Raw genomic sequence first — 9,159 nt, 5'->3', positions numbered from 1 at the left:
GGGCATCCCGGTGACCAGCCATTTTCTCGTGAGTGAGGAGCGGATTCCACTCCTCTTGAGAATAACCCGCCTAACACGGAAGATAAGGATAGCCTTGGTTGATACATGAGCTATTCGAGCATACAAAACAGAATGTTTATTTGAAGGTTTAGAGTTTGGCACATACAAATTTACTTGGAACGGCAGGTAGATACCGCATATAGGAAGGTATGGTGGACTCATCTGGAATAACTTTGGGGTTTAAGGGATTGGATGCACAAGCAATATTCCCGCTTAGTACAGGTGAAGGCTAGCAAAAGACTGGGAAGCGACCAACTAGAGAGCAACAACAGCCATGTACATGAATTAAAATTAATAAACATTGGATGCAAGCATGAGTAGGATATAATCCACCATGAACATAAATATCGTGAAGGCTATGTTGATTTTGTTTGAACTACATGTGTGAACATGTGCCAAGTCAAGTCACTTAAATCATTCAAAGGAGGATAGCACCCCATCATACCACATCATAATCATCTCAATAGCATGTTGGCACGCAAGGTAAATCATTATAACTCATAGCTAATCAAGCATGGCACAAGCAACTATGATCTCTAATTGTCATTGCAAACATGTTTATTCATAATAAGCTGAATCAAGAACGAGGGACTCATCATATTTACAAAAATAAAAGAGGTCGAGTTCATACCAGCTTTTCTCATCTCAGTCAGTCCATCATATATCATCATAATTGCCTTTCACTTGCACGACCGAACGGTGTGAATAATAATAAGAGTGTACGTGCATTGGACTAAGCTGGAATCTGCGAGCATTCAATAAACAAGAGAAGACAAGGCAGTATGGGCTCTTGGTTAAATCAACAATAATGCATATAAGAGCCACTTCAACAATTTAATTATGATCTTCTCCTACTGACCCCCAAAGAAAAGAAAATAAATAAAACTATTTACACGGGAAAGCTCCCAACAAGCAAAAGAAGAACGGGAAATATTTTTGGGTTTCCTTTTTTAATTACTACTATAAGCATGGAAAGTAAATTAATTAAAAGCTACAACTAATTTTTGGTTTTTCTTAAGGTTTAACAAACACACAAGAAGAAAGCAGGAAAAAGAAAATAAACTAGCATGGATATTACAGTGAAAGAGTATGAGCACCGACATCTAGCAACGAGTGTGTGTGAACATAAATGTAATGTCGGTGAGAAATACGTACTCCCCCAAGCTTAGGCTTTTGGCCTAAGTTGGTCTATTTCCAGGGATAGCCTGGCGGATACCCATAGGTGTAGCTAGGGTCGTACTGCGACGAATAATAGTTGGGATCATACTGTGATGAAGAAGAAGACTCTGACTGACACTGGCTGACAGTCATCTCTGGATCCCAAGAATAAACAGATTGTCATGGAGGCTCATCTTGTGGTTCCTGTTCCGGGGCTGGTGCAGGATTCTTGTAAGCTTGGATGGCAGCCCACGTAATGAGGTAGGGTCCTACAAAATTAAACAAAGAAGGAGCAGGCAACGTAATAGTTTCAGGATAATGTTTACCAAAGTATAACTTATATTTGATCTCTCCATTCCTGTCCTTAACAAGAAAATCATGAGCTATCATGCTCTTATAGTCTAGATAAGCATTAGGCAGCAATTTTTCTTCTTTCTCATAATGCCTAATAGCTATGTTAAGGTGTGCAGCAAGGCGAGAAGCATAAATGCCTCCAAAGATGGGGCCTTTAGTACGGTTCAGACTCAACCACCTAGCAATAATTCCACCCATACTGACATTGTTGTCGCGGTATAAACCATGGAATAGAATAATAATATCAGGAACACTAAGGTTCCCACAGTTCCCACCACCAATCAAGCATCGACTAGCAAATAAAGCAAAATAGCGTAACACGGGAAAATGTATGCTAGTGATTCTTGCATCAGAAACCTTCCTGGTTTCTCCCATAGAGATAAGGTTAGTAAATGGTTCCAACTCTTTACGAGGTGGTTCCTCTAAGATACCATCAGGAGGTATATTGCAGACTGCGCAAAATTCAGACAATGGCATTTTCTTCACAACGTCATATAAATGAAACTCTACTGAAGGAGGTGACTCTTTAGGGAAAAAGTAGAAGTTTTGCACAAAAGTATTTGTGAGTAAGAGATACTGTGGACGTTGGTCGCGAACGAAGCCGGTGAGGCCATCATTCTTAATCAATGAATAGAAATCCTCATAAATCCCGGCCTCTCTCAAGAAATTATCAGAAGGCCATTCACACGGCCGGATCTCCGCGGTACGAGGCAAATTATATTTGGGCCTCTGAGCTTCTTCATTTTGTTTATCCATTGAGCTTCGGCTCGATGAACCCCTCAAAAGTCTCCTCGTTATTTTTCTGAAATAATCTGAAATTTTTAGTAACTTCAAACAAAAGTGAACCAACTTCAATAAAACTGATAGCAACTACTCCTACAAGTGCCTAGAGCCTATATCAAGCATTAGAACTACTTGGAACCATATAAATTTGACATGCAAGCTCAAGAACATGGTCACCTATGCAGCACAAATTTGCAAAGAATAAAGCACTAGAACAAAAACTAATTGGACCAATGGAGGAGTCACATACCAAGGAACCATCTCCCCAAGCAGTTTTGCGAGAGGTGCTTTGAGCAAGGAGATCAAAAATCACAGCAAAAGTGGCTGGAACTCGTGCTTGAGTTGGTTTTTCGGGTTTGTGTGAGACAGAGGAAGAAGATGGGTGCTGGGATAAGTGGAGGAGGGCCACCGTGGGCCCACGAGGCAGGGGGGCGCCCACCACCCTCGTGGTCAGGGGATCGCAACAGCTTTCGAGGGTAGAGTATTCAACCCAAATTTATTGATTCGACACAACGGGAGCCAAAGAATATTCTCAAGTATTAGCAGCTGAGTTGTCAATTCAACCACACCTAGAAACTTAGTATCTACAGCAAAGTGTTTACTAGAAAAGTAATATGATAGTGGTGGTAGCGGCAACAAAAGTAAAGACAACAAAAGTAATGTTTTTGGTATTTTGTAGTGATTGTAACAGTAGCAGCGGAAAGGTAAATAAGCGTAAACCAGTATATGGAATACTCGTAGGCACCGGATCAGTGATGGATAATTATGCCGGATGCGGTTCATCATGTAACAGTCATAACATAGGGTGACACAGAACTAGCTCCAATTCATCAATGTAATGTAGGCATGTATTCCGTATATAGTCAGACGTGCTTATGGAAAAGAACTTACATGACATCTTTTGTCCTACCCTCCCGTGGCAGCGGGGTCCTATTGGAAACTAAGGGATATTAAGGCCTCCTTTTAATAGAGAACCGGAACAAAGCATTAGCACATAGTGAATACATGAACTCCTCAAACTATGGTTATCACCGGGAGTGGTCCCGATTATTGTCACTTCGGGGTTGCCGGATCATAACACATAGTAGGTGACTATGGACTTGCAAGATAGGATCAAGAACTCACATATATTCATGAAAACATAATATGTTCAGATCTAAAATCATGGCACTCGGGCCCTAGTGACAAGCATTAAGCATAGCAAAGTCATAGCAACATCAATCACGGAACATAATGGATACTAGGGATCAAACCCTAACAAAACTAACTCGATTACATGATAAATCTCATCCAACCCATCACCGTCCAGCAAGCCTACGATGGAATTACTCACGCACGGCGGTTCGATCATGAAATTGGTGATGGGGGATGGTTGATGATGACGACGGCGACGAATCCCCCTCTCCGGAGCCCCGAACGGACTCCAGATCAGCCCTCCCAAGAGGTTTTAGGGCTTGGTGGCGGCTCCATATCGTAAAACGTGATGATTTCTTCTCTCTGATTTTTTTCTCTCCGAAAGCAAATATATAGAGTTGGAGTTGGCGTCGGAGGGCATCCAGGGGGCCCACGAGGTAGAGGGCGTGCCCTAGAGGGGGGGCGCGCCCCCACCCTCGTGGACAAGGTGTGGGCCCCCTTGTCTTCATCTTTGGCGAGGATTTTTTATTATTTTTTCTAAGATGTTCCGTGGAGTTTCAGGTCATCCCGAGAATATTTGTTTTCTGCACATAAAACAACACCATGGCAATTCTGCTGAAAACAGCGTCAGTCCGGGTTAGTTCCATTCAAATCATACAAGTTAGAGTCCAAAACAACGGCAAAAGTGTTTGGAAAAGTAGATACGATGGAGACGTATCAGTAGGATAAAGATGTCATGCAAGTTCTTTTCCATAAGCACGTATGACTATATTCGGAATACATGCCTACATTATATCAATGAACTGGAGCTAGTTCTGTGTCACCCTAGGTTATGACTATTACATGATGAACCGCATCCAGCATAATTCTCCATCACCGATCCATTGCCTACAACCTTTCCTGTCAGGTGGTAGGTGCGACATATGCGAACAGGTGGCTTATCATTGTGGGAGCCAGTAAAACATCGCCGGTGCCTGGAAATGGGATGAGGCAAAGACATGCACGCCGGCGAATCTTACCCAGCTTCAGGGCTCTCCGTGGAGATAACACCCCTACTGCTGCTCTGCGGGGTCTCTGCATGATCACTAGATGAACAAGTAGCTACACGATGCTCCTAGAGCTGTTTGGTGAGAGGAGCAAGAAGGGCACGGCTCGCTCTCTTCTTCTCCTTGTGTGGTGTCTAGAACTAGTAGGGATCAATCCTTTGCATGGGTGTCCCGGGGGGTTTATATAGGCCTACCCCCTGGGGGTACAATGGTAATCCGGCTAGGCGCGGGGCCCAGCCGTCTGTGACTACGCTCGCCGGCTTCTGCGCCGACTGCTGGGGCCCGCCGGCTGGTGGGTCCCGCCGGCCTGGGAGACAGCCGACAAGGGGAAGGCGGCCCACGTCTAGGATCCTTGAGAGCCGGATGGGCTCGTAATTTTTTCAGAAGGGCCAGGGGAAGCCGGCTAGGCTACCCATGGCTATTTACTCCGACTGTAGTCCCCGAAGCTGATCGAGCTTCGAGGCTCGTAAAGGGACGAGAAGCTTGGTCAGCTTCCTATCCCGAGGGGCTGAGCCGATGTGTGCTGACCTCGGAGAGCTCCGTTTCTTGCGGGCGGGAACGCGGTCGACCCGCGAGCTGACCGCAGGCTTTCCCGCGTGCCACGTGGCAGAGAAACCCTGCCAGCGCACGCGCGCGACGAGACGCCGTTGCAGGCCCGGGCCCGCCACTCCTAGGCCTCGGCCCGAGCGCGGATATTCTGCGGCCGACGCGGACCGCTCGCCTTCCCGCGGCGATTTTATTACGCCATTAGGGCGCAATAATCGCGGGACGTGGGGGAGTGGGCACAGTTGATCCCCACGTTCCCCCACGCCGCGCCTCCTCGGCTCCGCCGTGCGGTCTATAAGTAGGGGGAGGAGGGGGAGCGGCAGAGGCTTCACACGCTCTCCCTCGCTCTGCCCCCTTTCGCCTTCATTCTTCTTCTTCTCGTCGCCGCAGCCACCCACCGCCGCACCGTTCCGCCGCCGCATCGCCTCGCTTCCATGGCGCTGTCGAGCTCATGGGATGGCTCCAACTTCCATGAGGACCACGTCGAGTTCCTTCGCTAGACGCGACGCCTGCCCAGCGAGAGCTTCATGCGGGTCCGTCGAGTGCCGGAGAACGAGGTTTCGCCGGCACCGGAGGAGGGCGAGCGGGTTGTCTTCCGCTCGCACTGCCTGCGCGGCTTCGGCCTTCCGGCGAGCGGGTTTCTCCGTTCCTTCCTCGAGTTCTACAACCTTCAGCCGCATCACCTCACGCCCAACGCGGTGATGCTGCTGTCGGCCTTCGTCACCCTCTGTGAAGGTTTCCTTGGGGTCCTCCCCACGCTTGAGCTTTGGGGGGAATTCTTCCAGAGCAAACTTGGCACCGTTGTCGCGGGCGTGCCTACCCCCTGCGGGGCCTATATCGCCATGAGGCGATCGGGCGAGAACAACCCGTTCCCGCCCATCCCGCTGATCCAGTCAGTGAAGCTCTGGCAGAAGTCGTACTTCTACGTGAAGAACGTCGCCCAGCAAGGTGACTACGTCAACCTGCCGGCTTACGTAGCCGGCCCGCCGGCTGGTAGGCAACCCTCGTGGAGCTTCCGGGCCAGGTCATTGTCTTAGGCCGGGAGCAAAGCCATCTCCCGACTTCGGGTGATGATCCAGGCGGAAGGCCTGACCGGAGCCGACTTGGTGGCCGCCTTCGTGGAGCGCCGGGTACTTCCTCTCCAAAGCCGGACTCACATGATTTGTCAGATGAGCGGCCGCTTCGACCCAAGCCGGCTGAGCACCAGGGAGATGCCTCATGCTGAGGTGTCGTACATGGTGAATTACATCTCCAACTGCAAGCTCGCCGAGGACTGGTGATACGACAAGGCGCCGTACTCTCGCGCCAACCCTCCGCCCGTGGTAGGTTTTTCCTTCTTTTTTCCTGTCGATGGCTGGCCTTATGATAGCCGGCTTCTGATTAGTTGGTTCTTCCCTAGCAGAACCCTCTCCTTCCGCCGACAACCGGGGCCGCAGGGGTAGAGCGCCAACTCGTTCCCGACCGGCGGTGGACGACGCCGACGACCCGGACTTGGGAGCAGCCGCCATGAAAGACGCCATCATGGGGGAAAGCGACGAGCCCGGAGGCGCGGGGCTCACGGCCGGCTTCGAAGACTGGCCGGATGATGCCGAGGTCGAAGTCGCCCCGCACCGCCAGCCGGCGCCTGATCATCAAGGTGTGAGCTCGTCCGCCGCGCCGGCTGCTGGCGGCGGCGGCTAGGAGCGCCGGGCCGTGTCGATCCTCTTTGGCAGCCGGCCAAAGATGTCCAAGGCTTCCACAGCGGCGACCAAGCGAGATGAGGCGGCCGCGAAGGCGGCCCACTTCCGCAAGGCGGTGAAGCAGCCGCAGGCGATCTCAGCGTAAGTCGCCGAATGCTTGGACGCATATTTTTTGTTGTTCTTTTCGATTAAAAACTCTTCTAAACCTTTCTTTGCTCGCCGGACAGGGCGCCGCTTTCCCTTGAGCAGGGTCCGGGCGGCTCCGTAGTCGGGCCGACTGGAGGGTCTTCAAGCTCCCACCGCGTGGACCCCTGCGCCGACCTCAGGGAGGCCATGGAGCGGAACGCTCGTGAAGCGCAGGAGGAGCGGGAGGCGGAGGAGCGAAGGGCCGCCCAGGCGGCGAAGAAGCGGGCCGATGCGGCAGCCAAGGCCCGGGCGGAGGCGGCAGCCACGGAGATGGAGGCGGAGGCTTCGCACAACCAGCCTCTGCTGCTCGCCATTCCCCTCTGCACCGTGGCCCCCAACATCCCAGTGCCCCCGTCGGAGGAAGTCGACCAAGGGCCGCCGGCGATGGAGAGGAGGGAGGTCCAAGTGGCCTCTGTGGAAGGAACGCTGCAGACGGCGCCGACCGGAGTGGGCCAAGGCGGCCAATCTACCGCGGCACCAGAGCAGCCGGCCGGCGGTGAACCGGCAGCAGGAGCCGGCCTCGAGGTGCAGCCGGCAACGCGCCGGCGTGCGGGGGGAGGCACCGCCGCGCCAGAGCCGCACCGAGTTACGGGTGCCGGCCAGACGGCGGAGGCCTTGGAGGCGGCCAGCACCGCCACGTCCGAGTGGACTCCCAGCGGGGGGACGGGCGAGATGAACGTGGCGGCCCAAGAGGTTCGGAACCGGCTTCAGGCCCAGGCCGCCTCGCTGCAGCAGTACACCCAAGAATTCCTAGCGACACGGGCCGTCATCCGGGTGAGTCTCCCAGCCTTGTTTGTTTTGTTTTATTGATTTCTTCCGTGGGGGCGCGTCAGTGCACCCACTGGGTGTAGTCCCCGAGTTCCGAGTCGGCTGCTGCGCAGGCGGCTCGGAACTTACTAGGTCCTGACAACCATCTTATACCCGCCTCCTGTCTGTCCTTTCAGGAGTATCATAACCTCCGTGCTGCCGCCTTCACCTCCCAGGCTCAGGAGCTGGGCCGGAGAACCGAAGACCTGGTCAACAGCCGGAGTGCGTCCTTGTTTTCGTTCATCTCCTGTGGGGGCGCGTCAGTGCACCCACTGGGTGTAGTCCCCGAGATTCGGGCCGACTGTTGAGCAGTCGGGTCGGATCTTCCCTGACGACTTCTTTCTCATTGGTTTTTCTTTTGTCTTTCGTGCTTGCAGGGGCCAATGCCGACTTGAGGGGGCAGCTCAGCGAGGCGCAGGCCGCCCTTCGCGTCAAGGAAACCGAGCATGCCGCCTTGGTCCTGGAGCGTGTCCGCCTGGCCAAGAAGCTGGCTGACCAGGAGGAGAGCCACAAGGCGGCCCTGAAGGAAGCGCAGGATAGCAAAGCCTCCTTGAAGGCCGAGTTCGAGACTGAGGCGGCGGGCTGGGCTGAGACCAGGCAAGCGCTGGATGCAGGCTTCAGCCGTATTGAGGACTTGATCGACGGTAAGCCGCCTTCCTTGCTCCTTGCCTGACCCTTGCCGCCTGATTTTTGCTCTGACTTGTGCTGCTTTTTATTCTCTATGCAGACTACTTCCCCAGCTACTCCGCCTTCGCCGCCCAAGCCATCGAGGCCCATCGTGAAGCGCCCCGTCAGGCGGGGGCCGACATCGCGCCGGACGCGAATCGGACGCTTGAGGAGCAGCTCCTGGCGGTCCAAGCGTGGCTGCAGCCAGCTCATCGTATGCTCCGCCGCCTCCAGCGTGCCGGGGCACAGGTGTTGGCCGCCCTCTGGCCCGGCGAGACGGTTCCCCGCACCCCGAGCCGGACAGCCGACTGGCTGGAGGTTGCGGTTGGCCGCTTCGAGGCCTGTAAGGCGTCGACGGCTCCGCTTGGAGCTAGGCGGGCATTGGAGTTCGTCCGAGCTTGGTATCCAGGGCTGAACCTGGACCAACTGCGCACCTGGCGGCTGGAGGCCGACGCAGAGCTAGAGGAGGTGCGGCCGGCTATTGCCCAGCGCACTTCGACAATCGCCGAGTGCACCAACATCAGCGTCTTTGCACCTGAGATAAATGATGACAGCGTTGCCCAGCCGGAGGAGTGGTTTGGGCTGAACCCGGCGGCAGGCGAGGACTCGGCAGAGGAGATCGCCTCCAGCGACGAAGGCGAAGACGACGAAGAAGAGGAAGGCGAAGACGTCGAGCCGGCCAGTGGAACAGCCGGCCAGCCTCAGTCTGACCGTGCCTCCAGCAACGAGGCGCGCACAAG

Source organism: Triticum dicoccoides, chromosome 7A, assembly GCF_002162155.2.
Source record: "Triticum dicoccoides isolate Atlit2015 ecotype Zavitan chromosome 7A, WEW_v2.0, whole genome shotgun sequence".
Taxonomy (NCBI): domain Eukaryota; kingdom Viridiplantae; phylum Streptophyta; class Magnoliopsida; order Poales; family Poaceae; genus Triticum; species Triticum dicoccoides.
The sequence above is the reverse complement of the archived record's forward strand: the minus strand, read 5'-3'. Positions refer to the sequence as shown.